Consider the following 25,702-nt stretch of genomic DNA (forward strand, 5'->3'; position numbering starts at 1 on the left):
AAGGAATGTAAGCAAGGGATGCATACCAGCCAAAGCATTTTAACTTCTCATAAATGCTTATGTCTTAGGTAGCAGGGACTGAGAACACAAAGGACTGAAGAGGAAAAGGGCCAGAGCTCAGGGAAAAAGTTGACTTAATATGTGGCTGTGGCAGAGCAAGTGGGTTCTGTTCTGGAGATCATTAAGGAAAAAATTAAAAGTAAAACTGCCAGCATTACACTGATCACTGCTCCACAACAATAAAATAGAAGTATACATGGTGTGGAAAAAGTGGATGATGGTTCTTCCTTTCCTTTTTCTTTTTATGATAAGTTTATTAAATGTTAGAAACAGAAAGATAAAAACTAACAAGAACCAATAATCAAGAAAAAGAATAAAAGAAAAGAAAAGAAAGAATAAAGAGAAAGAAGAACAAATGCAGAAAGATAAAGAAACAGAAATACAAAAACTTCTGACTTCTTTTAGAGTAGATATAAGTAAAACACACATTAAACTCTTACTCTAAGATTACAACTTAACATCCATTTTTCTATAATCTATTAATTTTCCTAATCATCAAATCCATGAAACAACATACAATTCATATTTGTCAAATTAACACCCAAGTATTTTACTTTTTTCCTGATCTTGAAACCTGTTTTGTTCAATTCCATTTGATCTTGTATCTTCATATTTTTGTTAACATCTTTGTCTTCTGTTTATTAATCTTAAAACCAGCTAGTACACCAAACTCTTTTAATTTTCTCATTAATAGTTCTATCCCTTTCAACGGCTCTTCCAACACCAACACCAGATCATCTGCAAAAGCTCTCAATTTGTATGTCATTTTTAATTTTTACACCCATTATCGCCTCGTCTTATGTCTCTATTCAAAACTTCCAAAACCAATATAAACAAAAGTGGGGATAATGGACATCCTTGTCTTGTTCCTTTTTGAATCTTGCATGATTTTGTTAAATCTCGATTAATAATAATTTGTGCTTTCTGTAATGTATATATTGATTTAACCCATTTTATAAAGTTCTCTCCAAAATCCATATCTTCTAGAACTTTAAACAAAGAGGGCCAATTAAAGTTGTCAAAAGCTTTCTCTGCATTCAGAAAAAGCAATGCAGCTTGTTTTTCATTATGCTATTCCAAATAGTCTATAATACCCAATACTGTTGTAACATTATCTTTTAGTTGTCTTTTAGGTAAAAAACCACATTAGTCTTCATGAATAAAGTCTTCCAAAACTATTTTCAGTCTATTACTATCATTTCTAGTCTGCTACTGTCACTTTTCGGTAATGATATTGGCCTATAATTTTCATTAAGTTTAAATCTTGTCCCTCTTTAGGTATTAGAGCAATATTAGCTTCTTTCCAAGACTGTGGCATCCCATGTGGTTCTTCCTTTCCCGTTACAGAGAAGCTCTGGACACCCACTGAAACTCAAATAGGTTCAGGAAAAGCAAAAGGAAATACTTTTTCATGCTTGCATAGTCAAACAGTGGTATTTGCTACTACAAGAGGTAGTAACAGCCACAACCTTGGGTAACTGTAAAGCTCAATTACACAGATTAAAGCTGCCAATGACAGAGTCATAATGGCTATACATTATCACCAAAATCAAAATCAGTGTGTCTCTGAATACAGTTATTGGGAAATGCAAGCAGATGGGACCAGCTGAATTCATGTCTTACTGTTTGTGGGATTTCCAGAAGTATTGGTTTTCTTCTGCGAGGACAGAATGCTAAACAAGATATGTCTATCTGATCCAGCAGGGTTCTTCTTCCATTCTTAAAAATTCTTGTATTATGTAGAATAGCTGGATGACCATGCTGGTCAATAATGGTGAGTACATATAGAGTTTTTGCTATCGTTACTGCCATAGAGTAGGTTCTAAGACCCAGATGTAGAATGTGCAGCCTTCCAGAAATTGCTGACCTATGTCTTCCAGCATCCTTCACAATTGGCCCAGCAAGCTGGGGCTGCTGGGAGTTATCTGGAGTTGTGGTAATGTAGGTAAATTTAGACCAAGCTGTCCTCCAATTTCTCTCTATACTTGTCTCTGCCATTTAATTGACATTAGATCCTTAGTAAACCATGGATCAGATCAGGCTCTAGCTAGTAAGAAAAAGCATCAAGAAAAAATCATCTCAGCACTTTGAGTCATTTTCCCATTCTGGAATCAGCCAAGATTTTGATGAAAGCATTGACCATGAGAGCAGGAGAGGGAAAAAATTTTTTCTCAGAACCATCAGGAATGAGTCCATAAACCTTAAGATTGGGCCAACTTAATTGTCCTGCCACATTAGGTAGCGATGACAAAAGATTCACTATCAGTTCCTCCTCAACCCAGACCAAGGCCTATCCATATGTAACTAAATGCCAGATTAGGAGAACAGAGTAATTTGCAATTGGAGGGGCTTATAAACCCGGTGAAAGAAATTTAAAAAAAGGAAGATCAAATTGAAACAGCTTTATGGTTGCTGTGAGCCATCCCAGAATATATGGGATGAAAGTCCATACTGTCTAGTCTTTCTCAGACACAAGGCAAGAGCTACCCCTAAAGTGCCTTAGCTAGACAGGTTGGATGAAGGAGGAATTAAGATCAAAGCATATGTATAATGATATAAGGAGCATCATTTCGTTCTTAGTAATAGCGAGCCAGTATCTGGCTTGGCCTGGCCTGTCTTGTAAAGCTGACCTGGGAGATCTGGGATCTGATTGTCCCCACCTTCTGGGATCTGGGATCCAATTCTCCCCACTTCCATCCTATTCCAGTCCAGTTAGAGACTTGGGCAGGTGTCAAGGCAGCTGAAGGGGGGTTCTAGGGACAGAGAAAGAATGGTAGGGGGAAAGTGCTGTGTGCTGCTACCTCTGGCAGGTGAGCAAAACTGGCCGCCCGGTTTTGCTCACTGTGACTGGTGTGTGGAGGTTCTGCTGCTCCCCTCTCCCTTGCTGGACAGTCGTTACTCTTCATAGATCTTTGTGACTGGGTGGCAAAAGATGAAGCTTTTTGCTGATGGTATCTGACATTTCAGCCGCTTGCACTTGGAGATTAATGGCTCTCCAAACACAAGTGGAGAGGGAAAGATCCCCTTGAGAATAGACAGGGAGTGAACACCAGGCTGCTGCTCTCGCAAGATGCTAATTCCACCTTTTCCTGTTTTGGTCAAAGAAGGCATCCAGGATGGCTAAGGGAACTAGGAAGATATGGCAGCACTGGAGAGAAAGGAAGTTGTGATGGCATTAAAAACACTGTTTCTTTAGAAGAACTTTAACACAGAGAGGCAGAGCTAATGCACATGTGCTGCTTTAAAAAAAAATCACTAATTTTTAGGGGTTTGATTATTAAAGCTGCAATAGTTTTGCCAATGGATGAGGGATGACTACATTATATTGTGACAATAACCAGCATAAATTGTTTCTAACAAGGATTAAGCCTATAGCAAGAGTTGCTGAAATATAATTCCCAATGCCCCTGGGCAGAATGGCCCACGATGAGTGGTCTTGGGAGGTGTAGTTCAGCAACATCTGCAGGGACATAGGGAGGGACATCCACAGGATTTGGCTGCTTTCATTGTTTGTGGTATGACCCATTTTGGGTGTATGCGCAATGTTGTGAAGCATGTACAAAGGGATGAGGTTTGCGTGGCAACATCACAACATTTTTTTTTTGAAATAGATTCCCCTTGCCCCATCCCAACCCCAGTGACTGCAATTACTAGCCTTGAGACAGTGCATTCTTGCTAAAAATTTCAGCTCTGTACCAGCTCTATTCTTATGCTTTCGCATGTCGTCTGTCATAGGCTGTGTTTCTGTGAAATGTTAAGCCATAAAGTTGCCAACCACATTTTAGTTTAGTGTACTGTGCAAACTGGAGGTTTGTGGTTATGTTATGATTCATTATGTGGAATAAACTTAGAAAGTTGGGTTAATTGAGTCAATCACACTTGAAGTATTCATTGGTAACTCTGTCATGCTAACGCAGCCCTAAACAATATATTACATGAAACTCAGAGAAACTCTTCTCTGAGAAGAGAAGCATCACCTGCTTGATTTCCACATGTTTGTATGTGGTCAAAGGCAAAGGAACAGAAGCAGTAAAAACAACAACTTAGTAATCTTAATGGTCACTAACCCCAGTCAGGGCTATGTTTAATGTTTGCCCATGCAGTATTCAGACCAAGACTGCCCCTGAAATTTCTATCTCTCCCATGTAATCTTATTTTTAAACTCACATTTAGCTAGTTTTGTGCCATTGTATCCCCATCTCTATCGTTGCTTTGGTTATGGCTTTGTTCAGACATAGAGTATTTTCAGCCAATCAAGGATCAAATAGCAAATGTAATGACATTGTAGCACAACATAGCCAATGGGATTTGACAATGGCTGAATTTACACATCACATTAAGCCATCATTTGCTTAGTCATGCTTTACCGAATAAACCACAACTGATAGATTTTCATAGTGCCTTATGAAAAGCTGTAATGAGAGGGATGGTCCCTCATCTATCATCCTCTCTTTGATTTTTTTGCAAGGTAGGCCGAAGGACAGGGGATTAAAAAATATGGATATGCTATCATCATCTACATTCCTCTGATCCTAGAATGAAGATGACACCAAGATTATGAGATATTAAACTGCCCGAGAAATAATCCAGATGACTTTCACTCATCTCCCCTTTGACACAGCTAGCTAAACAGTAAGCATTTCTGAACAGGCCATGGGAGGGATGATCCCGTATAGGTGTCAAGGAATCCACCTCATTCCAATTAGAAGTAAGGATTTATCAAAATAAAGATAAAAAGTGGACGTAGGAGAATGGTAGAGAAGTGCACAGATTTAAAAAATAAATAAATTCCTCTACCAGGAAGTTAGCCTTGCTAGATTTATATACTGAGATAAGCTACTCTGGCCCTGTAAACTTACCATTTCTGATTCAACACCATCTAGCAGACTGATCTTATTTGAGTCCTTGCTTCAAAAACAAGGAGATACCATGGGAACATCAAGGATATTCAAGGACAAGGGGAAATTACTAAGAGTAAGAACAAAGCACCATTGGCCAGATTTTAGGGTGTTCAAGTGGGAAAACTTGACAGCTGTTTCTTCTGGCCAGTGAGCAACAAGGCACAGTGAAGAAAAAGAAACATTATTGGGGCAGTTGTGATCCTGAAAAAATTAAGTAGAGTCAGATGTAGAGACCATCAGAATATTCCAGGTCTATAAACTATACAGTCAAGTCAAAAAAAAATCCAGGAAGAAGGGAATGATGAATCTTTTCCATATTGTTGCCAACCCATACACACACTGACTCCCACTGTGGACATGCCCATGAAATCTCTAGGTGTTGACCTTAGCCAAAGGAGGAGCAGAAATGATGACTGGGAAGTAGGAGGCAGAATATAGACCAGCTATCTCAGCCAACTAGGGCAGATTTGTGTGTTTATAACTCACAGTAAGGGGGTTGACACAGCAAATGTAATAAAAAATAAACTAAACACATTTTGGCCTATGTGTCATGTGAACCCGGCCATTGTCACTGAAGGCAAATACAGCCAAGTTCAGATAAGGATATTTCCTGCGATGATTACCTGTTGTCCTCAACTTGCACTGGTGAATTCTTTTGCTCCTTTAATGTAATCCCTGAAAAAACCAAACAAAAATTGATGCTACTGAAAACATTATGAAAGGTGCCGGACTCCCAATTCCAGAAGGGCAATTTGAGATTACAATTGTTTGAGTACCAAAAACCAGAGATAAGTAAAAATGGATGGATATTGCTCGTTGCTCTGTTTATGAACCTTCCCAAGATTAATCTCAGTTGTGGAACTGGAGGACCACAGGATTGAGCAGCTCTGTGTATCTGCAGGCAAGCTCATGAGCGTTTGAATAACACCTAATATTGACTTGTGTGTATGCACAAGGATGAAGTATAAGCACAGAGGTTTATGATTCACTCAGAGAGGGTGAACTGAGTAAAATGAAAATATACATTGCAAGATCAAGGCAGCTTTTTATATCTACTTGTCTGCCATAGTCTTCTTTTGGTAAATAAGAAGATCTGTTCTCATAGATATGAAGGAGGCACAAGTCCAAGATATCAACCTTTGACAAACGGAACACCTTTTCTTAATAGTAGAATTCAGAGATGAAAACTTTTTTTTTCTAGCATGAAGCTAACAGGATAGAAAAAGCTTAAAGTTTATATAGCAGTGAAATATATGGAAAAACAAGAACATATATCCCTAAGCATCCATATGAGGCACAGCGTGCTAGGACACAGTAAGGTCAACCCCCGGTTGAATTCTCTAAGGCAGCCTTTCTCAACTGGGATTCTGCACAACTCCAGGGTTCCACAAGAGATCGTGCTTGAAAAAAAATACTGGTTTTTTTTAACTTCATGCGCCATACAATGCTAGCACTCGCAGCAGTGGGAATTTTTACATGCCGCAACTCGGCTGTCAGCATGTAAACATTGTAAAACGTGGATGGTGTAGGGTAGAAGTGAATTGTATTGTGAAGTCTTTGTATTTTTTGCCATTTTTATGCAGACCTGAACATTATTTCAAGGGTTCCTCCAGTGCACCAAGGGTGAGACAGGCTGCACTAAGGTGGCAATCTACAGCATGCCTGTAGGCAGCTCACATCTTAAAAATGAGCCTGGCTCTCAGGAAGTATAGAAGTCAAGGAGCTTTCATTCTTGTGCCTGGAAAGGTAGATTACTTGCCACCTTTACTGAGGCCTGCCCTGTAGAGTTTGCCTAAGAGCTCATGTTATCCTGCTCCTTTCCTTACCCTTTCCCCTCACCCCTATTCACCCTTGGTAGTCATTGCCCTCCTGCTCTTCCTCATGCTGGTACTTTCATTAACTGGGCTGATCAATGCCTCTCTCTTTCAAGCTCCTTGATTATTCATGAGATGGGTTCCTGATTAGGTGTCTGAAGTAACCTAAGACAGAGCTCTGAGATGCTGCAGCCCACTCTGGGGATGGGTTGATAAAGCATCTTGGTAGAGGAAGGGAGGGAGGGAGGGAGGGAGGGAGGGAGGGAGAGGGGAGGGGAGGGGAGGGGAGCTGTTAGATTGGGGGAGGGAGGGTAGATTCTCCCTAGCTGCTCACCAGGGAAATTAGCACTCAGAATGAAAAACCATGAAGTCCAGATGTCTAACCAAAAAGAAATAGATAGATAGATAGATAGATAGATAGATAGATAGATAGATAGATAGATAGATAGATAGATTTTAAGAAAGAAGATAAAAACTGATAGAAACTAATATAGAGTAAGAAAAAGAAAAAAAGAAATCAAAGAAAGAGCTAAAAGTGCAAAAGCAAAGAAAGAAGAAAGATTGGATAGCTTCTGATCTTCTTTACAACAGTTATAAGTACAACTATAAATTTACCTCTTGCTCTGTGGTTACAACATAACTCTTATTTTTTCTATAATCTATTTTTTCTAATCATCAAAACCATAAATCATAAGTTCATTTTTTCTGTTTCACGCAAGAAGTCTATAAGGGGTTTCCAGCCAGCAATAAATGTAGATATTTTCTTTTCTCTGATCAAAGAACTCTGTTTGGTCATTTCAGCAACTTCCATCATCTTCAACCTCTAAAAAGAATTGATGGCCTAGAGATGGATGGGCACCCTGCATTCATCCAGAAGCTGTTGTGACTCCTATATACTCCCTGCTGATTAAGCCTCATGGGAGTTGGAGTTTAAGCAACATGTAGAGGGATCCATGTTGACCATCCATGGCCTAGCACCAGACATTTACTTGCATACTCCTAATTCTTCTCACTTGCTTCTTACTAGGCAAAAGAATATTAGATGTGCTTTTTATTATTTCCAACCCAATAGAATGTTGGAAAAGTTTTATGTAAAGGGGCTGTCTGTTTTCAGCAGGATAAATCTCTGAAAATTGAACAGAACAGGTCTAATTAGGTATGATGGCAGAAGGCAGCAAAAAAAAAATAAAAATTGAATTTAAAAATGGGCCAGATTGGACTCAGGGCTGTAGAGATAAATATATTCAGAAAAATTTACCACCAATACATCCTTATGGGAGAGGCAAGTGGGCAACAGCTTGGAAGGTTCCCAATTGCTCCATGTTAAGCCCCTCTCCCTTCTCTCTCTTAATCTTTTGACCCAGAGCAAAGCATAGATAGCTTGCGCTGTGTTTCATAGTGTACACACAGATACACATAACACAAGGAGAAAGCATAAATCCATGCATGTACATAGAACCCATTATTGTATTACTCAGTAAAAAATACAGATGTTTCCTAAGGGCACTGCTGTTGAAAAGAATTCAAGACACCATTCTCTGCATACTTTCTCTAACTTTCCTGATTCCAAGGAAGAGAGCTCCCACTGGTTGACTGTTCACACATTTTAAGTTAAGCATGTTGAATGAACACAGTCTCTGTGTATGAGGCTTTGGTTGTGTTTCTTTATTTTGTAAGTACCTTTTCAGATATAAAACTTACAAAACAGCTTACAAGAACAATACAACATTAATGCTGCTATCTAATTATGCACATGAATGAGTCAACCTTTTTTCCATCACTATAACTTGGGCAGGCCATGATCATTTGAATGGAAAAGTACTCAGGCTCAGAGTTCTGACACAGAGAAAGACCTCAAAATAGGTCTGTGGACAAATCCATATAGTCTTCTTGCCTACACATGAGGACAGCCTACTAACTCTTTCCTGAACATGTGTCCATCTGCCTCCACCTGTAACTTAATGTCCTCTGACAGCCGAGACAACCAGTGGATGGCTTAATGTGCTGTGCTCCAGAAATGTCAAGGTAGGGCATGTTGATGTGCATCTGAGAGGTGGCATCGAATGACGTGCTCCATGCCGGTAATCTTGTGGCTCCAATTGTTTCTGCTGATTTCCTATGCGATCACCCCCCTCTGTCTTGTCTTTGCCCTCTTCACTCATCCTTTAGTCCTATTTTGACTCCAAGGACACTGCCGCTCTAGCTTCTACAGTCACATTTAAATGGATTGGTACAAGAGAGTACAAAGTCTCAAAATTGACCAGGCCAGGCCTTGCTTAACCCATATAACTTAAAGTGGACTTATACTCTTCTAAAAGTGCGTTCTTCTACTTCTATAGCCTACCTGGCAGACAGTCCCTTCCCAGTGGCCACTGCTCCCATGGAAGCCCTGGCTCCTCACTTTTGCTCCTCACATTATGTCCTTAGGATAGTTTATATCTCCACATCAGTTCCCATGGCTAACCTCCTTTCTCAGCAGCACTTATCCACTGGCTGCATCTTAGATGTACAAATCCAGATGACCATTGTATGGCAGTCAAGTCATATAGCCTCCGTCCAGTTCTTTGCTGCCACCTACTGGCTGAAATGTAAATAGTCAACTGGCCAACTCATAGGGTCAAAGAATATTAAAGAATTCAATTGGTCAGTGGTTCAGTGGGAAAGAAAAAAATGGCAATGCCAGGAATGGTGGAAAACTAGAATGCCTAGCTGAGGCAAATTTAAGAATTGTGTCTTACCCTTCAGCATTCAACATCTGAGTTAGGACACTACATTATTGCAGAACCTCAACTTTGAAAACAATGCAGTCTAAGGAAGGGGAAGAATATCACAACCTTCCCAAAGCAACTTGATGCTCAATTTGGAAATCCAACTGGATTCTCCCATTCACTGATAAATGTGTGGATCAATCTAAAGCCCTTGACTATGACAATTGTTTCTAGCCTGATGCTCTCCAGCTATTTTAGAACTAAAGCATCACGAAATTATAATCTGAACACATATGGTGGGCACCAAGTTAAGGAAAGCTGGTTTATGAGTTGGGCTTGTCACCCACTAAATCAATAGAGACTTGTGCTACTTAAAAACTAACCTAGGTATTATGGCAGACGTTTAGTAAGCTTGGGGGGTGGGGTTCAGTTGCATCAAGTTATACTACAATGAACACCTTTGAAGTGCCACAAAGCTCTTTGTTGTTTTTGATACACAGCTACTTCTCTGGAAATTACCCAGTAAAAGTATTAATGAGCCTGACCCGATTGAGCTAATTGGGCTGATTTGACAGAGATTGCTTGATTAGTGATTCATAGAATGGATGATGAAAGGTTGGGTTAACAAACACTTGCCTTGTTGATTGATTATTAGTAACTCTGTCTGCCTGGTGCCTTTTCTCCAGTGTGCTCCTGAGTCCTGTCTGGGCCAACAGCTTGATGTGCAGCTACCAAATTAGGGGGCCCTAGACTAAAATTAAAAATAAATCCCAGCCAAAGATTTAAGCTGTATTAGTAACAGGATGGGACTCTCACAACAGGGGAGCTAATGGGTTTACCATATGAGCTTTGAATAGCTGAGAGATCTCTATTCAGAGGAGATATCTCCTTATTCTACTGATTTTTTAGGTGTGGCACTTCACAGTGATTGAGCAGTCTCTTTCCCACAAGTGGTTTTTCAGTAGGATACTGAAATGGAAGGACTCTGAGGCTCGGCAGGATTGGATCTAGCTAGTACTTGGATGAGAGCTAACCAAGGAACACAGGATCATAGGCAAAACTAAAAACTTGTGGAGAATATCATGGAAGATGGCAATCCACTTCCATATTACTGCCAAGAAAGCTGCATGGTTGTGCCTGTGTTTCAAGGTTCCAACTTCAACTCGAAGCCTTCTTTACCTTTTCCTTAGAAGACAAATATGTTCATGCAAACTAAAGCATAAAAGAACTGCCATTGAAATATATATTATAGTACCCCTTTAAGTGTCAAAAAGTGGTTGTGAAGAAGTTAACGAGTTCAGAAGAAGCCAGGCACCTTCCCAAGATACAGGAGGACTGTATCTCCTTTTGCAATCTGCCCAGCCTGATCCTCAAGCTTCATTTCTTTAGAAAAACCTTTTCCCAAAATGTGGAGCACTGTTTTTCTTGCATTTCCACTGTCACATAGAATTGTACTTTTCCATTTAGATATGCAACTTCCTTTTGCTCTTGCAAAAGATTCCTGCATCTTTAACATTATCATTGCTCGATAGTATTCAAACGGGGAAAAGATGTGTCTGCTGTCCTAGTTGGGGCTCCAATTATTATCACCATCACTGTCATTAAAGGCAACAGAGGATACCAGATTGGGGGGTGGGGGGTGGACTTAATGGATTTTTTTTATTTGATTTCTCAGTAGAAAACCAAAACTTACTGCCAAATGTTAGTAGGGTGTTTCTTCTTGAGGGGCTCTGTAGGATGCAGAATAGAAGGTTGGGTGCAGGCTGGAGGTTGCTCGCCATGACTTCCCCAAAATGCATAGTATAATTGCACTTGAGGGGAGCCATTCTCAAGTAAGGCCAATTTTTATCAGGCTAATGCAGAACTGCCTTTCAACCACTACTGGGTATCTGAAGATCATCAGATAATCATGTGAGTCTCTTTCAATATGAAGAAAATCTTCCATTAGTATAACTGCGAGTCACGTTTGCTCAGCTTTTAATATTTATTGCAAACAAGAATATTGGGAAATTTCATGGTATCCCTGTACATACCATGCTCATTGACTTAGTAAGCCCTCATAGTTTCCCTCCTCAGAGATTTCACATCCAGATTTTGTGCAATACAGAATGATTTAAGGACACACTTGATCTTTAGAATACACCATGGTAAAGTATGTTCTCTTAAAGAAGGTTTATTCAGGAAAATAATTGTATCTTCTCCCTTTTTTTTCAAGCCCAGAAATAGCATATTAGCTTAACTAGAGATGGTAATTACTTTTGTCAGGGCAAGATACTCCAGACAGAGCATTTTTAAGTGTCAGAACACCGACTCCTACATTGCTGAATTTTTATGGCAGGGCTATTATGCTTTAATAGCTGGCTGATGATGGGAAACGCAGCAAATAAAGTTATACCTGGCAGGCAGTGACATGATGAGAAACATTTTACCTCCAATCACGCAACTGTTAAAGGAAGAGAAGCTTTGCCACAAAAATTATTAGTAACCCTCTGATGAATCAGTTTGCCAGATACCCCATGATACATGGAGAACCAGCTGAACCTCACAGTGCTGCTAATGCAAGACCCTTCTCAGGGCATCTCTTTTCAGAGATGTTGTATCACACTCTTGCTGTTCCTTGCAGTCTACTCATTTTCACATAGTTGGACATGGCTCTTCTTCCCAAATTGGGAAAAGGGCCATGAGAGAATGAGAGAGAGGAAAACAGAGCTACAGTTTTCCTGCAAGGGCACCAAGGCAAAGGAATTGAACATCTCAGCAGAGCGTGAGGCCTCTGAGAGGTTTTGGCTTAGGAGCCAATAATATAAATAGCTCTCATTATTTGGGTTTTTGATTAGGGCTTAGGGGAGAAATGTTCCCTTTGTGGTACTTAGTGCTTTAGCCCCAGCTAACTCTCACTCACCAGTTTACAATTACAGTAATGCTGTCAGCAAAATAATAGAATGAGGTAAACATATGTACTGTATATCCTTCTCAGGAAAAAAGGGCTTTTTGCTTCTATCTCAGTGGCATCCTGATTATTAAAGTAATACAGTAATGAGACTTAAGATGTGAAAGCTTGGGAATCATGGGGTTAGATTGGATCTTACATAATGGCTGACTGGGGATGATGAGAGTTGGAATCCAACAGCCTTGGCCACACTAAGCTGGGGAAGGCTTCCTCGGAGGGAGAGCACGGTAAAATGGACCTTAAAAAAAAAAAAAAAGAATTGCAGCAAGTCTGGGCTTTTGCTTGGATATGAGTGGTTAGGTGCATCTGTAGCTATGTAGAATGCTTATGTCCTGAGATTCTTTTAATTCCTCATCCATTTAATTACTGCCCTTCTCATCCGAAGCCAGCAAATTCATTACAGTTTATGGCCACAAAGGGACTTGCATTTTTGCAGCAATCAAATGATTGCAATTAACAGTATAGAGTTAAGGGGAAGGGGGAGAGAGGGATCATTGGTCCTGTTATTATTATCCCTGCACTTTCCTTATGCACACACTCCACTGGACACACAATGTATTCTTGGTCTGCCCATTCAGCATGGAACACTCAGCCTGAAGTCCCTTTGAGTCAACTAACCAACACTCTGTTATTGGGGTCTCCCTACCAGTTGAACCTCACTTTGCAAATTACAGTCCAATTCCCGTCTGAGCTTTCTGTTGGGCCTTTCACCCCAGGGGCTAGCTCAATTTCACCTCTTCAAATGGAGATGCGTGCTGGCAAGCCATTGGCAGGACTGCCATCCCTTTTGGTCATGCGCATGTGTTTTTCACTGTAACTTTCTTTTGAAACATTTAAGAGATAAGCTTTTTCCTGGCATGGGGATAAGCGTTGGAAGAAGCGTTGTCTGCAAAATCTTGTCAGGTTGCTGTTAAGACACTGGTTCAGAGCTTTATGATGAAAAAAATTAAACTGGATGGCATAACAAGCCTAGAGCTTCTATGTTACAATAGCAAAGTGTCATTTTGATTACATTGTGTGTATAGTTATGCCACAAATCAGGTGAGCCTTTTTTTTTTTAAGGATTTAGATGTCATGGTCTAATGGGTGTTGTTGTGATAGGGATTCCCTAAAATGAAAAATAAGAACATAAAATGGAGAACACAACAATTCCCTTCTTCAAAGTAGAATCTGTCAGACATTAACCAAATGTGGCTGCATAATCTTAATTAGAGCATGCCATGGTTGAAGTTGAAAGCAAAAGCAAAGCAGTAAGATGGCTGCAGATAAAATAAGTTGAGGCAGTTCAAAAAAAATTAGCTGTCCTCATATCACACACACACATATACACACATAGATGCACACTCACAACTCATAATCCTCAAAAGATCACTCGTAAATATGCTCGGAGGCAAATTATTTCTGAGGCATAAGTAATAAAGCAACAACTGTGAGATTCTGGGTTTGGCCATTTGATGGTGTCAAGTCAGTGATGCAGGATGAGGCTTACTTGATAATAGAAGAAAGGCAGATATGTTTCAACTTAATATTTAATTTGCATCAGCAGTGTGGTAACTGTAGTCCAGAACAAGGGTCAACCTTAAACATTCTTGAAATCAATAGTGAAATGACTCCCCTCCCTTATTGGCAAATGACTCCCCTCCGTTATTGACATTTCTAATTACAAATAGAAAACAGTGAAAGTTGGAAGTCAAATGACACCTCTTCTTTCAGCCCAAGCTTGAATTTCCAATTTCTTCCTAACTTTGCTCAGATTCGGTTATAGTATCTGCCTCAGTCATTTAAGTTGCAAATTATATAAGGGAATAGAGGGAGTTATGCATTTATGGAGATATTTCTCTACAGATGCAGAAGGATGTTTATATGGAACAGGCATTCAGGTCTAGCTGTTGCTTGCTTTGGGTCCAAGTAAATAAAGATCCTTTTTCTTCCTGGGTTTTACCCCGTTCCCTAGTGTAGCAAAATAAGAGAGTGTGCTTTGCAAGGCAGAGACTGTTTTGCTTCTGAGTGCAAAGTAGGATTATTTTTGCAATGGAAGGATATTCTCACACATACCCAGTGAATCTGTTTTGCAACTCAGGGAAGTTGAGAGTCTATTCATGCTTCAGTCCTACTCCAGTTCTCCTGTTGCCCTTTCTTATCCTATTGGAGAGGCAATAATGGTCATATTTTGAATAAGCAATCACACTTTCCAACTCTCTAAAATCCAATTCTTGCTATATCACTGATGGGATTTAGGGCCTGTAACTGATTTTAAAGCTCACAGGCTTTATTCTGATTTTATTCTAGCAATTTCATATTCTATTTCATTTCCAAACAATCCGTGTTCATTGTCTTATCTTTTCTTAGTATGAACTCAAAGCTCCTATAAAGTCTGTTTTTCTTTGTTCAAAATAAACCATGATTGGAGTTCACAGTTTTATTTTATTTATTTTATTTATTTAGTAGACTTGTCCCCACCCATCTCTCCACAATGGGGGACTCTGGGCGGTTTACATCAAATTAAAACCATAAATACATAATTAAAAGTTATAAAAAGAACCACACTTACACAGATAGAAAAAAGATAAAAAATCCAAGAGGCCGATGGAGGCCACACCAGGCCACTAAGGGGCTAGCCAACCCCATTCCCTCCCCGCCCTAGGCCAGACGGCAAAGCCAGGTCTTCAAGTCCCTCCGAAAGGCCGGGAGTGAGGGGGCCTGTCTAACCTCCGGGGGCAAGATGTTCCAAAGGGCGGGGGCTACAGCAAAGAAGGCCCGCCTTCTGGACCCCGCTAATCGGAGTTCTTTTGCCGAGGGGGTCTGGAGCATGCCCTCTCTGTGAGATCGGGTGGGACGGGTTGACATTGTGGGGGCGAGGCGGTCCCTCAGTTTTAAGCATAATGGTTGTGGCATGTTGCTACAATGGAGAAAATGGATACTAGATGGCAGTTGAATAAATTCACACCAGGCATGTGTGCATTCCGTGTGTAGCCTGTGATGTGTGCTTGGTAAGCTTGGATCCATCAAGGACACACGTTGGGACCAAGCAACGTGTGTCCCTGATGTTCATCACATATGTTCACACCTTGGTAGGTGAAAGAAGCATCAGAAGCCTCTCCACATATTGTGGGACATGAATGAATCTGGAAGCAAGGTTGTACAGAGAAAGTGCTCTTGCGTATGACGTTCTAGTCTGAATACTATGGTCTGATATCAAAGATGTTGCAGGTGACTTTGAAATACGATCATATTTCTACATCTTCAAGCAATCTTTAAAAACCTGTCATCCCCCCACCCGCCCTCACCTTGGGTTAGTCCCAAAAGCAGCTCCTTTGAGTTAAAGGTGATGGGGTAGGATGTTATATTGTCCCTTGGATGATGGTGGTTTTTATATAATACTGATTTTTTTTCATTGTGAAGCCATCCAGAGTCATTTGGGAGTTGGGTGGCCTAGAAATTTAATTAACAGTAAATAAATACATTTTCAAATTTTTGTGACTATCCCTTCAGGAAATTAAGAAAGGCTGGAGAGAAATGTATTGTTTTCATGGCGATTCTAGATTCAGGAGTTGCTTTCAAGACTTTTCACCCCAGTGGATGCTATTCCATGTTTGAAGTATTAGCTCCTTTTGAAATTGCTGGCTGTTTGTCCTATTTATCCATTTTTCACTTCAGGGCAATTATCAGAGCTAATTCAGACAGTCATTTTTAAAGGCGTGAATTCCTCAGATGGTAGCTGTACTAACGTAGTTTCACCTAAGGAACCATTTGTCTCCAATCACCTCCAGGTGAAGGTGTTTGAAGTGGTTACATCAAGGAGGACAAAAAATTGAGGCAATGAAAGTCTCCTCTTGAGGATTTCACCACCTCACAAACCACTGGCTATAAATCAGCAAGACTATACCAAGTTTGCCACAACAAATGGGATGACAAAATCTGGCCCAGTGGATTCCCTATTAGTCTGATGGCTCCAAAGAGTCCCGAGAGGCTCTCTCGTTGATTTTGTGACATGTTTGTGCCATTGCAAACACAATTCCTAGGTGAGGCAAATAATATGCTGAGTGACAAGGAAAGCAACTGAAGAAAGCAAAACTGCTATTTATTGTGGCGGGCTAGGGAATACCCCAACATCACGATACAGAAAGGTCTAACTTTCTGTTGACCTCTAGTGGTCATTTGAATTTTTGCAGCCCAGTCTTGGTTGGGCTATTGAAAGTCAAGGGGCCGAAGTACAGTGATACAGCAGAACCAGCTTCTGTCCCCCATTTCTCCAATAAGGTTAGGTAAAATCTGAGAGTCATTACTAGTCAATGTAATTACCGTATTTTTCCGTGTATAAGACGATACTTTTTTCTAAAATCGTTACACTAAAAATTGAAGGTCATCTTATGCAAGGAAGTAAGCCGAGGAGAGAACCGCGCGGTTGCGAAACTGCCCATACTTTGTCTCTGCAAACAGGCTTCCTCCAATCATAAGCCTTATGTACTGATGTCAGTTGATGCTGAACAAACCAATTGGAACACATCCCATTGGAGGTGGAGAGGGTGTAGGCAGTGCGCAGATGCGACAGGGACCGGTAATGTCAGAGCATTCTGAGCCCATAAAGATGTCGGAAAATAAAAAAATAAATAAGCGAATGTCTTACTCTGCAAAATTCAAACTGAATGTAATCAGTTATGCAAAAGAGCCTGGAAACAGAGCTACAGAGAGACAGTTTGGACCTCCTCCCACTGAGTGTATCATGTAAATGTTACCTAATTACTAAATAAAAATGTGTTCTGCACTATCTTTAAAATATTGATTTCTTAATTCTGGGTCGGAAAAGTAGGGGGCGTCTTATACATGGGGGCGTCTTATTAACGGAAAAATACGGTAATACAGAGCTACAAGGGCTGATCATATAGGGTGGATTCTGCTGCTCATTGCTTGAATATGGCCCCTACTATGGGAAGATAGGAATGAAAAAGGCTGTGCAAAGGCCCTCCTGGCCACAGCTTTCACCGACTCCTTGAGAAGAAACTAAGAGTTCTGGAGGACCCCCAAGTTATACATTAGTCTTGAATGGGGAAGTGCAACCCCATCCAAGACTGTCGCCCCCCACTAGGTAGAGCAGACCAGGAAATCAATTCCACAGGAAGGCTAAAACTACTTTTATTGAAATTGGCTATAATGACAGAACCTTGTAAGTCTGATTATGTTGTGCCTCCTCCTCCTCCTCCTCCTCCGAATTCAGTGATTTAGGGAGGCATCTGCCTGAGCCACCTTTGAATGGTATCTCCTTGTTCTGGACTTAAAAATGCTTCAACCCCTTTTGCCTAGGCAATGGTTCCTGCATATCTCTATCAAGGTCATCTTTCTTATTCTCTACCATATCCTCCAGCACCAGATGGTTGCAACTGCCCCAAAACAACGAACAGATCTAATGTGCAATCCCCTGTATGTGTCAGGCACTCTATTAGTTTGGGCAGGTCCATGGTTGCCATGGAGGCCACAAACTCCTGAGCTGCCTGGGACTCAACATCCCCAAGAGGCAGGTTAAAGTCTCTGAGCGCTACCAGCCTTAGGGGCTCCACTGCCAACCCAGCAGCTCAAGCAGAGATAATGCTGTGCAGCAGAGAGGGCAGTACAACAGTAGCAATCCCTACTGAAGGTCCAACTTCAACCAGAGGGTCTCCCATCCAATTATCTGCAGAACAGAACCCCTGAGAGCCCTCAATGACTCACAGATAACAAGAGTCATCTCACCCCTGCCTTCTCTAGAGTCTCAGCTGATGCAAAACCTGAAATCCAGATGGGCATATTTCTGAGGGGAACACCCCCCTCTGGGCCCACCCAGGTTTCGGTGATACACATCAGATACCTGACATTCACAAAGGCAACAACTGGAACCAGGGTGTTGGCTTCTTTATTTATTGTGATTTCTATATTAGAAGGTTACAGTGTGTCTAGGCTTTGTTTAAAAGTAGGGTTAATTAATGTCATTAGAGCTTCCCCTTATATATTCACAGTACACTGATTCCTGGAACCAGGTTTCAGGGCCAAATCTACTCTTAGAAGTAGGGAAGAGCACTGTGTTAGCAGAAACTGTCTCTGGAAGTACCAGTATCACAGCCTCAAATGTTCCCCCAGCCAAGAACAGCATTTTAGACTGTGCAAGAGTTGAAGCTTGTTTATGAGCGAGCTGCCCCTATGATAAAGGAGGAAGGCACCAAAGAAGACATATCTTTCCAGTTGCATTTGGAATGTACTTATGGATGGAGTGATAGAGAACAGTCATTTGCTTATCTCCTTCCATCTTTCTGAAGTCTTGGAGAAGCATTTGGAGTGAACAGGGAGGTGTAAATCCCACAGTCAGAAAGCCTGCTCCACAGGCATCTGTCTCCCTCTGCTCAGATCCAATTGGCCACAATTCTTGTGACTGGATATGTGAAATATGCATGTGTCACATAGCTAGACCCTACATTGCCTCTTCCCGTTAAGTCAGCACCGTTGGGTTAGAAGCAAGTACAAAAGTGAGCAAACAGCAATACACTTCAAGTCTCATATCTCTATCTCTTTATCTGCATCTTTCTAAACTTCTACCATTGAACTTGAAAGCAGTTCAGTCCCTGTTGTACAGCGTGGGCTAAATCCTTAATATCCGTTGTGAAGCACACAGTACACATGTTGTCCGCAGCTGCTGCAACTGAGCCCTAATGTCTGATCTGGCCTCAAAGTCACGTTGGGACAGAAGGGGCTCTCCTGCATTTCAGCTTTCAGTAAGAAGCCTAGGAGAAGGGCTCATAGATCAGCTACTCAATGAGGCTGTCTTGGGAGAAGACAACATTGCGGGAGGGCCAGTTTTCTCCTAAGTGTTTTGCAAAATCACGTCTATTTCTCCTCACCAAATTAAGCTTCTACTTAATTTGTTTATTTCTGTAGTGGCTGTGTAGGGAGGCATTAATACATTCTAGTTGCCTGTTGTCTGGACACCGAATCACCATTTCCCTCTCCTAATGGAAAGAAGGTAATTAGAAGCAGAATCTGCTGAATGGCTTAATTCTCCCATTGTAGACAGATCAAGGGTCCACCTGTAAATAGTTATTTAGGACCATACCAGGTTAAGGAAGATTGGTCTTGGTATTCTTTGCAGTAGACTTCTTCTATTGTTTTTGGCAGGTCTGGGATAAGACTCTGAGGTTGTTTTTTGAACAGTGAATGTCATTGCAGGTTTAGCAGTTTGAGAAGAAGCTGATTATCTTTTAAGGAGGAATATCAGCTGTAAATCAAGTGACATCCAAGCAGAGGAGCAGTTTTAGCATATTACTTCTACTTTTGATACTTGTGAATACTTTTTAAAAACAATATAGCCCATTTCATGGCTTTTAAGTTTAATGGTCAGTTTGTATTCTCCTCAGTCATATAAAATAATACATGAGAGAGTCGCCCACACAACGTTTGTTGAATGAATACTTATGGAAATTTAAATAAAAAAGATAGAGGAGATGGGGGAGTTGCTGCTTTAGAAGTGGCCACAACAATGTGGGGCAATCACGGAAGGGCAAAGTAGATGATGCAGTTTGCATGTGCGAGCTGCTGTGCACAGGCTGTAGTGCTAGACAAATGCAGTGAGACTTATGTCTATGCAAAGGTCCTTAGAATTAAGCTGATAGTGGCTTGCAAATAAATGCGTGAGCTGCCACCATGAAAAAAGATTGTGAGTTAAATGAGGTGAGATGAAAACTCTTACTTGCAATGCTTAAATTTAGGATGGCTATTTCACACCACCTAGTCACTGAGTAATAATAAGCAAGTACAGGCAACATTGTGTTCATCAGAAAATATGCTTCATGTGAGGGGATCTGATTTTTTGGGGACAAAATAAGTATCAGAATTTACTAATCTCTTCTGATTCTATAATGCCACAAAAATGGAATAGATCTTTATACCACTGCCCAATTCATCACATTATCTATCTGGTACAATCATGATGGTGATCAGTATTGACCACACACAGTTCTATACAAATACAGATTGTATTACTTCCCTGCCTTTCTAAAAATAAAATCAGATAGATAACATACTACATACTACAAGTAGGATTTCTCCAAGTTATGTACCTAGCGTTCCATTCTGCTTCTTTATTGTTTTTCTCCCTCAATCTCTTCTTAGGCCTCACTTCAATGCTTGCTCATAAGCTTGTGAATCTCTTCTAGCTTTGTGCTCTTTCTTCCTGAAATGGGAGATTCATATCCTCTGGAAAGTTGAATCAGCATCCAGTTTAAAAAGTAAAATGCTTCTGGCTAATGCCAATTTCTGCCAAGCTCCCATAGATTCTTGACAGTCAAATGCCCTAAGAAGCTGTGGTAATGGCTTCGTGGATATCACTGAACAGCAGTAGAGAATTAATTCTTATATGGCAGGAAGAGAGCAGGCAAGGAATCCCCTGAGCTCCAAAGAGTTAGGGGGAGTGTACATGTATGAACACATGTATGTACACAATAGGACTGCAGTTGCAACAACTCTGGAATATTGTGCTAATACTTATGAACTAAGCTCCTATGCTGATGGCTTGGTGGTTCTATATGCTAAAAATAAAAATAGAATTGTAGCAAACTTAGCCAGAATTTAATTTTAAAATAGATGATCATCAAATAAGGAGAGGACAGTCTAGCTGATAATTGCCAGTGGCAAAACCTTTGCTTTTGCCTAACAGAACTTGGGAGAATTCCAGATCAAGCTGGTTATTTCAGCAGGGAACCTCAATTCAGCTGAGCACTTTAATAGCAAAATAGACTTGCTAAATGCCTAACAAGCTCTGATCCTAAACTGAAAGACAACAAGAATTGGGAACCCTAGCTTGTAGCTTTGTACTCCAGCTTTGCCTTGTTACTTCCCCATGTGCACTCTCAGTCTCTTCTATTGAGATGATTGCTAAAACAGTGCTAATATGAGGCCTGAATCTATATCTATAAGAGCAGATTTGGGTTCAAGGTATTTTTCCTTTGTACAGATTACAGTTGGCCCAAATATTGAGCTGTGGTTCTCTAGAGAGGATTTCTGTTAACTCACTTCTGTAACCCCATTTTTCTGGATTCACTGAGCTATCGAAGGTTTGCGTGATATAACACAGTAACTGGATTCACATAAGAACATGATTAAAATTAATGACATTCAATTACTGTGCTCATATAGCATACTATGTCCAAACCAAAAAAACATATTACAGTGATGGCCTGGTCCATACAATATAATAAGATAATGGCTGGGTTTCCCACAATGCATTGAACTACAAACAATCCAGCCCCATTTTACCCAACACTAATATGTTCTATGAACTTAGTCACTATGACAGAAGACAACCCCCAGGTGATTTTGATTAAGAAGATCCAACTTCATTTTTTTGCAGGAAAAAGGCATTTTTTCATCATCAGTGACTGAGGCCATTTAGGCAAAGAGCCCACAGTTACTTCTTTGCTACCAATAGAATCATGCACCTCCTTAAAAATCCCAATCTGTGGCAACCTAAGGCATTCCTGGAAGTGATTTAGAGGAGCCCTATTCTTTTAAGAGCCTTCCTGATCCGAATGGAAATATATAGTATAAAACAACTTAGCAGACTTTGGCTGATCTTGAAAAAGCTAAGCTGGATCTGATCTGATTAGTACTTGCATGGAAGACCACCAGGAAGCCCCATGCCTTTAGTAAAAAAAAAGTAAAGTAAAAAGTACTTTAAGTAAAAAAAAAAATCTTAGAAGATCATAGCAATCCATTTCTATAAGCCTATCCAAAAATTACCAGGAATTGAGCTTGACTCAAAAGAGACAACTGTTTTAAACATCAGGCTCATTTCAATATTTAAGGTTCATTTGGTTCTCACTTCTCCTGCAACACTGATTGTGCTTCCTCTGAAATCTCCAAGGAAGGGTGTCAACATCTGCTTATGATTAATTTATTTCTGGCATGGGATACATCTTATCTACTTAAATTTCCTTCTTCCAGGTTCTACCTACTACCAGAATACCAGAATTTTCTCTACAACAACATAATCAAGGGTGGATTAAAGAGGTATTGCAGATACTGAAATAATATTCACAAAAATAGTTCAGCCATTTAAATATGTTATTGTCATCCCAGGCAGAGTGCTGAAAGTGTTCAAACTAAAGTCCATGGTTCAGATGATAAAACAGAACCCAGCTATAGATACTTCAGCAGAATAGTTCCTTCTAGTCCAGTGTTTCTCAATCTTGGGACCTTTAAGAGGTGTGGACTTAAACTCCCAGAATTCCCCAGCCAGCATGTCTAGTCGTTAAAAGGATCTTTTCTCATAGTGTTGCTTTACTGTTGCTTTAAGCAGTCTTTCCAAGCAGGAGCCCTGCTGGCCTGTTATAGGAAAACTAATAATCTTATTGCATCTTAATATATTTATGTATAGAATCCACTATATCAAACGCTTAAAATGTTGTCTTCAGTTGGCAAGCTTGAATGTGTGTGTGTGTGCGCATCAGTATGTATGCCTGTAAGTAAGTGAGTAACTAGAAACAGGCAACAAGAGCCCCACTGAGCTTACACAGCCTGTTTCAGGGCAGAATACATGTCAGGGGAAGTCTGGCAAAACCTGAAAAGGACAATGCCAAAGTCAGATGGGGAAATGAACTCATTGCACATGTACATACATGCATTCACACACACACACACACACAGTGTTATGTGATGCACTGAACCACAAATTGCAATCACATTTTAGCTTAGCATGACATACTTAGACAGGCTGGTTGGTTCACTAAGTGTGTTGAATTACCCCAATAATCAAATTTATTTCATAAACTGTAGTTATGTTAACCATGATGAAATGTGTTATGCAAACACTCCGACATAGACACATTAAGGCTATCCCACCATCTCTCCCCTAGTGGTTGGGATTGCTGGGGGAAGCAAGGGGAAGCTTTCTCCTCCCATTGGTCTTGCCTGCCTGTGATGGAATGGAATTATGAAGGCCAGGCTCAGGGAGACAAACATTTTCTTAGCTCGTCAGAGGAGCGTAGGAGATACAAGAGGATGAGACTGGCACCTTCCTGAGAAATTCACACTGTTGTGGCTGGCTAGCTTGGGAGCTGGGGTTTCAGTCTGGGAAGATTCTTGCTAGAGGTTATAGCTAATAAACAAAGCTGAACTGGATTTGCATTGTCTCTTGGAGTTCCTTGGGCTAGGCCTGACACTGCCTTGCCTCATGATCCCTGGTAAGTGAAGTTGAGCTGTCCTTTCCCTTAGCAATCCTGCTCAAACCACCAAGCTCAGATATAAATTTGATAAATAAAATAAATTTTTCAGGCCATGCACTCTCCACCAGGACTGTAAACAGTGGGGACAAATGGCACTAAAAGGGCCAAACTACAGCCAGTGACAATGTCTTTAAAGCATAAATGTACAAAAATAAGCAGAGTGACCATTCGCAACAGTATGAATTGGCCATTACATACTGAGTTTTGCTATATCAATAAACACTTGTAATGGGATGGGAGACCTTAGTCTGTTTTCATTCCTATATTTTCAGTTTTGCTATCTCAGCATTCAAAAAATAAAAGCCCAGGGTCACTAATATAGCTAGACTTTAGGAAAGATATTGTGGTTACTTCTTAAACCACTCACCCTCCGTTTCATCTCTATTTTTCCATTTCCTTAATGAGTAACAACAATTACCAAATATCCTAAAGACCTTTACCATCCTACCTTTCTCAGTTACTTACCTATAGCAGGCAGTTGTTTATATATGGATTACTTTTATATTCTGCTCTTTCCCTCAAGGATCTCAAGACAAAATTTGTGATCATCTTCTGCTGCACTGTTTGAAGTAGATTGATATGATAGAGAGTGACTGGTCCAATTCGCCCATCAGCATCAGTTCAGGTCTGAGAAGGGAACTGATGCTCAGGTCCATTTGAAATACTGCCTCTCTTATACAAAGTGGAAAGGGGGGAACATGCTAGAACATAGGAGAGCTCAACATGGGTTACCATCCAGCTCTTTCCTAGAGTATATATATATTCACTTCTGCCTTGAGAGAACTCAACTGCTTTTCCCAGCTCAAGACTGATTTTCCTGGCTACTTTGGGCTTTCTGGACCATATCTATTCCATTCATCTTTCAGAAGCCATTATTATAGCATTTGATGCCCCAATGCTGCTTTCTACATATTATCTCTTCCCCCTTTCCCTAATAAAATGTCTCAAGAAAAGTAGTTACTTTCCTGCATTTGAGGGAATTGAAACACCAGCCCTCAAGGGCAGCTAACATGAGAGCAAATGAAATGGTGGATTACCTTGTTCATACATTATGATTCGTTCCAAGTAAGCAGAGAAGCCGCTGCCAAATTACAGATCATGTTGTACTTTAAAAAAGACAAGAAAAGGGATCCTGTCTAGAACCAAGGGCACTTTTGATCAGAAGATCCTCAGTTGGGAGAATGAAGCCTGCTGATCGGCTTGTGGTAACTAGGGAAAGAAGCTATATATTCTCCAGTCCTATTTAATGCTGTAACCACTGGAACATTTCAAGTCTACCTGTGACAAGGATTAGGTGTTTTTTTTTTCCTTTAGTGAAGAGAAAGGCTGCTTAAATTGGTGGATTTTACAATAGATCCATTTTCAGATCTCATCTGTAGGAATGTTTCCATAGCTTCCAAGCAATGTAGAAGGCCCTGCTTGATACATGAGTATAATTTACTGGGGCATTGCTGCCTGGGGGATTCTTCTACATCTAGGGGAGTTGTTAATTCTGTACACGTAATCTTGGCAAGCCACAGGGCATCCATATTTGTTCCCCAAATCCCCATCACACATTATACCTGTTTTCTCTTGCATCCCCTGTTTTGTGCTAATGTGCAAAATGGGAATATAAAAAGTTCCTGTGCTAATATAGTCTTATGATCTCAACACGCTCTTTCTGTGCCATTGGGCCAACCAGAAGTATTCTCCATACGGACCCAGCCTGGGTGTTGAGAAAGAGACTCAAGCCGACTGCTGTTCTCCTCTGTGGGCATGTTCGTTAGCAAGGGAGGAGCAACAGTGGAGAAAGGAGAAGACACCTTAAAGCTGATGTACTAATTAATGACACTCTTGCTCTCAGGTTTTTGATTAATTGGGTTTATTTCCCAGGATGCATCAGTTGTTACTTGAACATTCACCTCTCCTTGTCCTTATACAATCATGCTAATCGGTAAAGTGTCTGCACTACCGTCACGTCATTGTCTGGCAAGTCCTAGATGACAGGCACAGTGTGCACACACACACACGCACACACACAGAATCT

The 25,702-nt window shown here is 40.6% G+C and overlaps 1 protein-coding gene and 1 long non-coding RNA gene across 2 annotated transcripts in view; one reads left to right on the plus strand and one right to left on the minus strand.

Annotated features, from left to right (window-relative positions):
- ASIC1 (acid sensing ion channel subunit 1) overlaps positions 1 to 25,702 on the plus strand; it is a 176,493-nt gene that overhangs the window by 40,142 nt on the left and 110,649 nt on the right. The window lies entirely within an intron of this gene.
- LOC148216304 (uncharacterized) overlaps positions 1 to 25,702 on the minus strand; it is an 83,512-nt gene that overhangs the window by 4,033 nt on the left and 53,777 nt on the right. The window contains exon 2 of the long non-coding RNA XR_015795704.1: positions 5,585 to 5,636. This is a non-coding gene — a long non-coding RNA (uncharacterized LOC148216304). The remainder of the gene's footprint in view (positions 1 to 5,584; positions 5,637 to 25,702) is intronic.

Source organism: Python bivittatus, unplaced genomic scaffold, assembly GCF_059951505.1.
Source record: "Python bivittatus isolate LINGU-HERP-01145 unplaced genomic scaffold, Pbiv_v1 ctg000220_np1212, whole genome shotgun sequence".
NCBI classification, from domain to species: Eukaryota; Metazoa; Chordata; class Lepidosauria; order Squamata; family Pythonidae; genus Python; species Python bivittatus.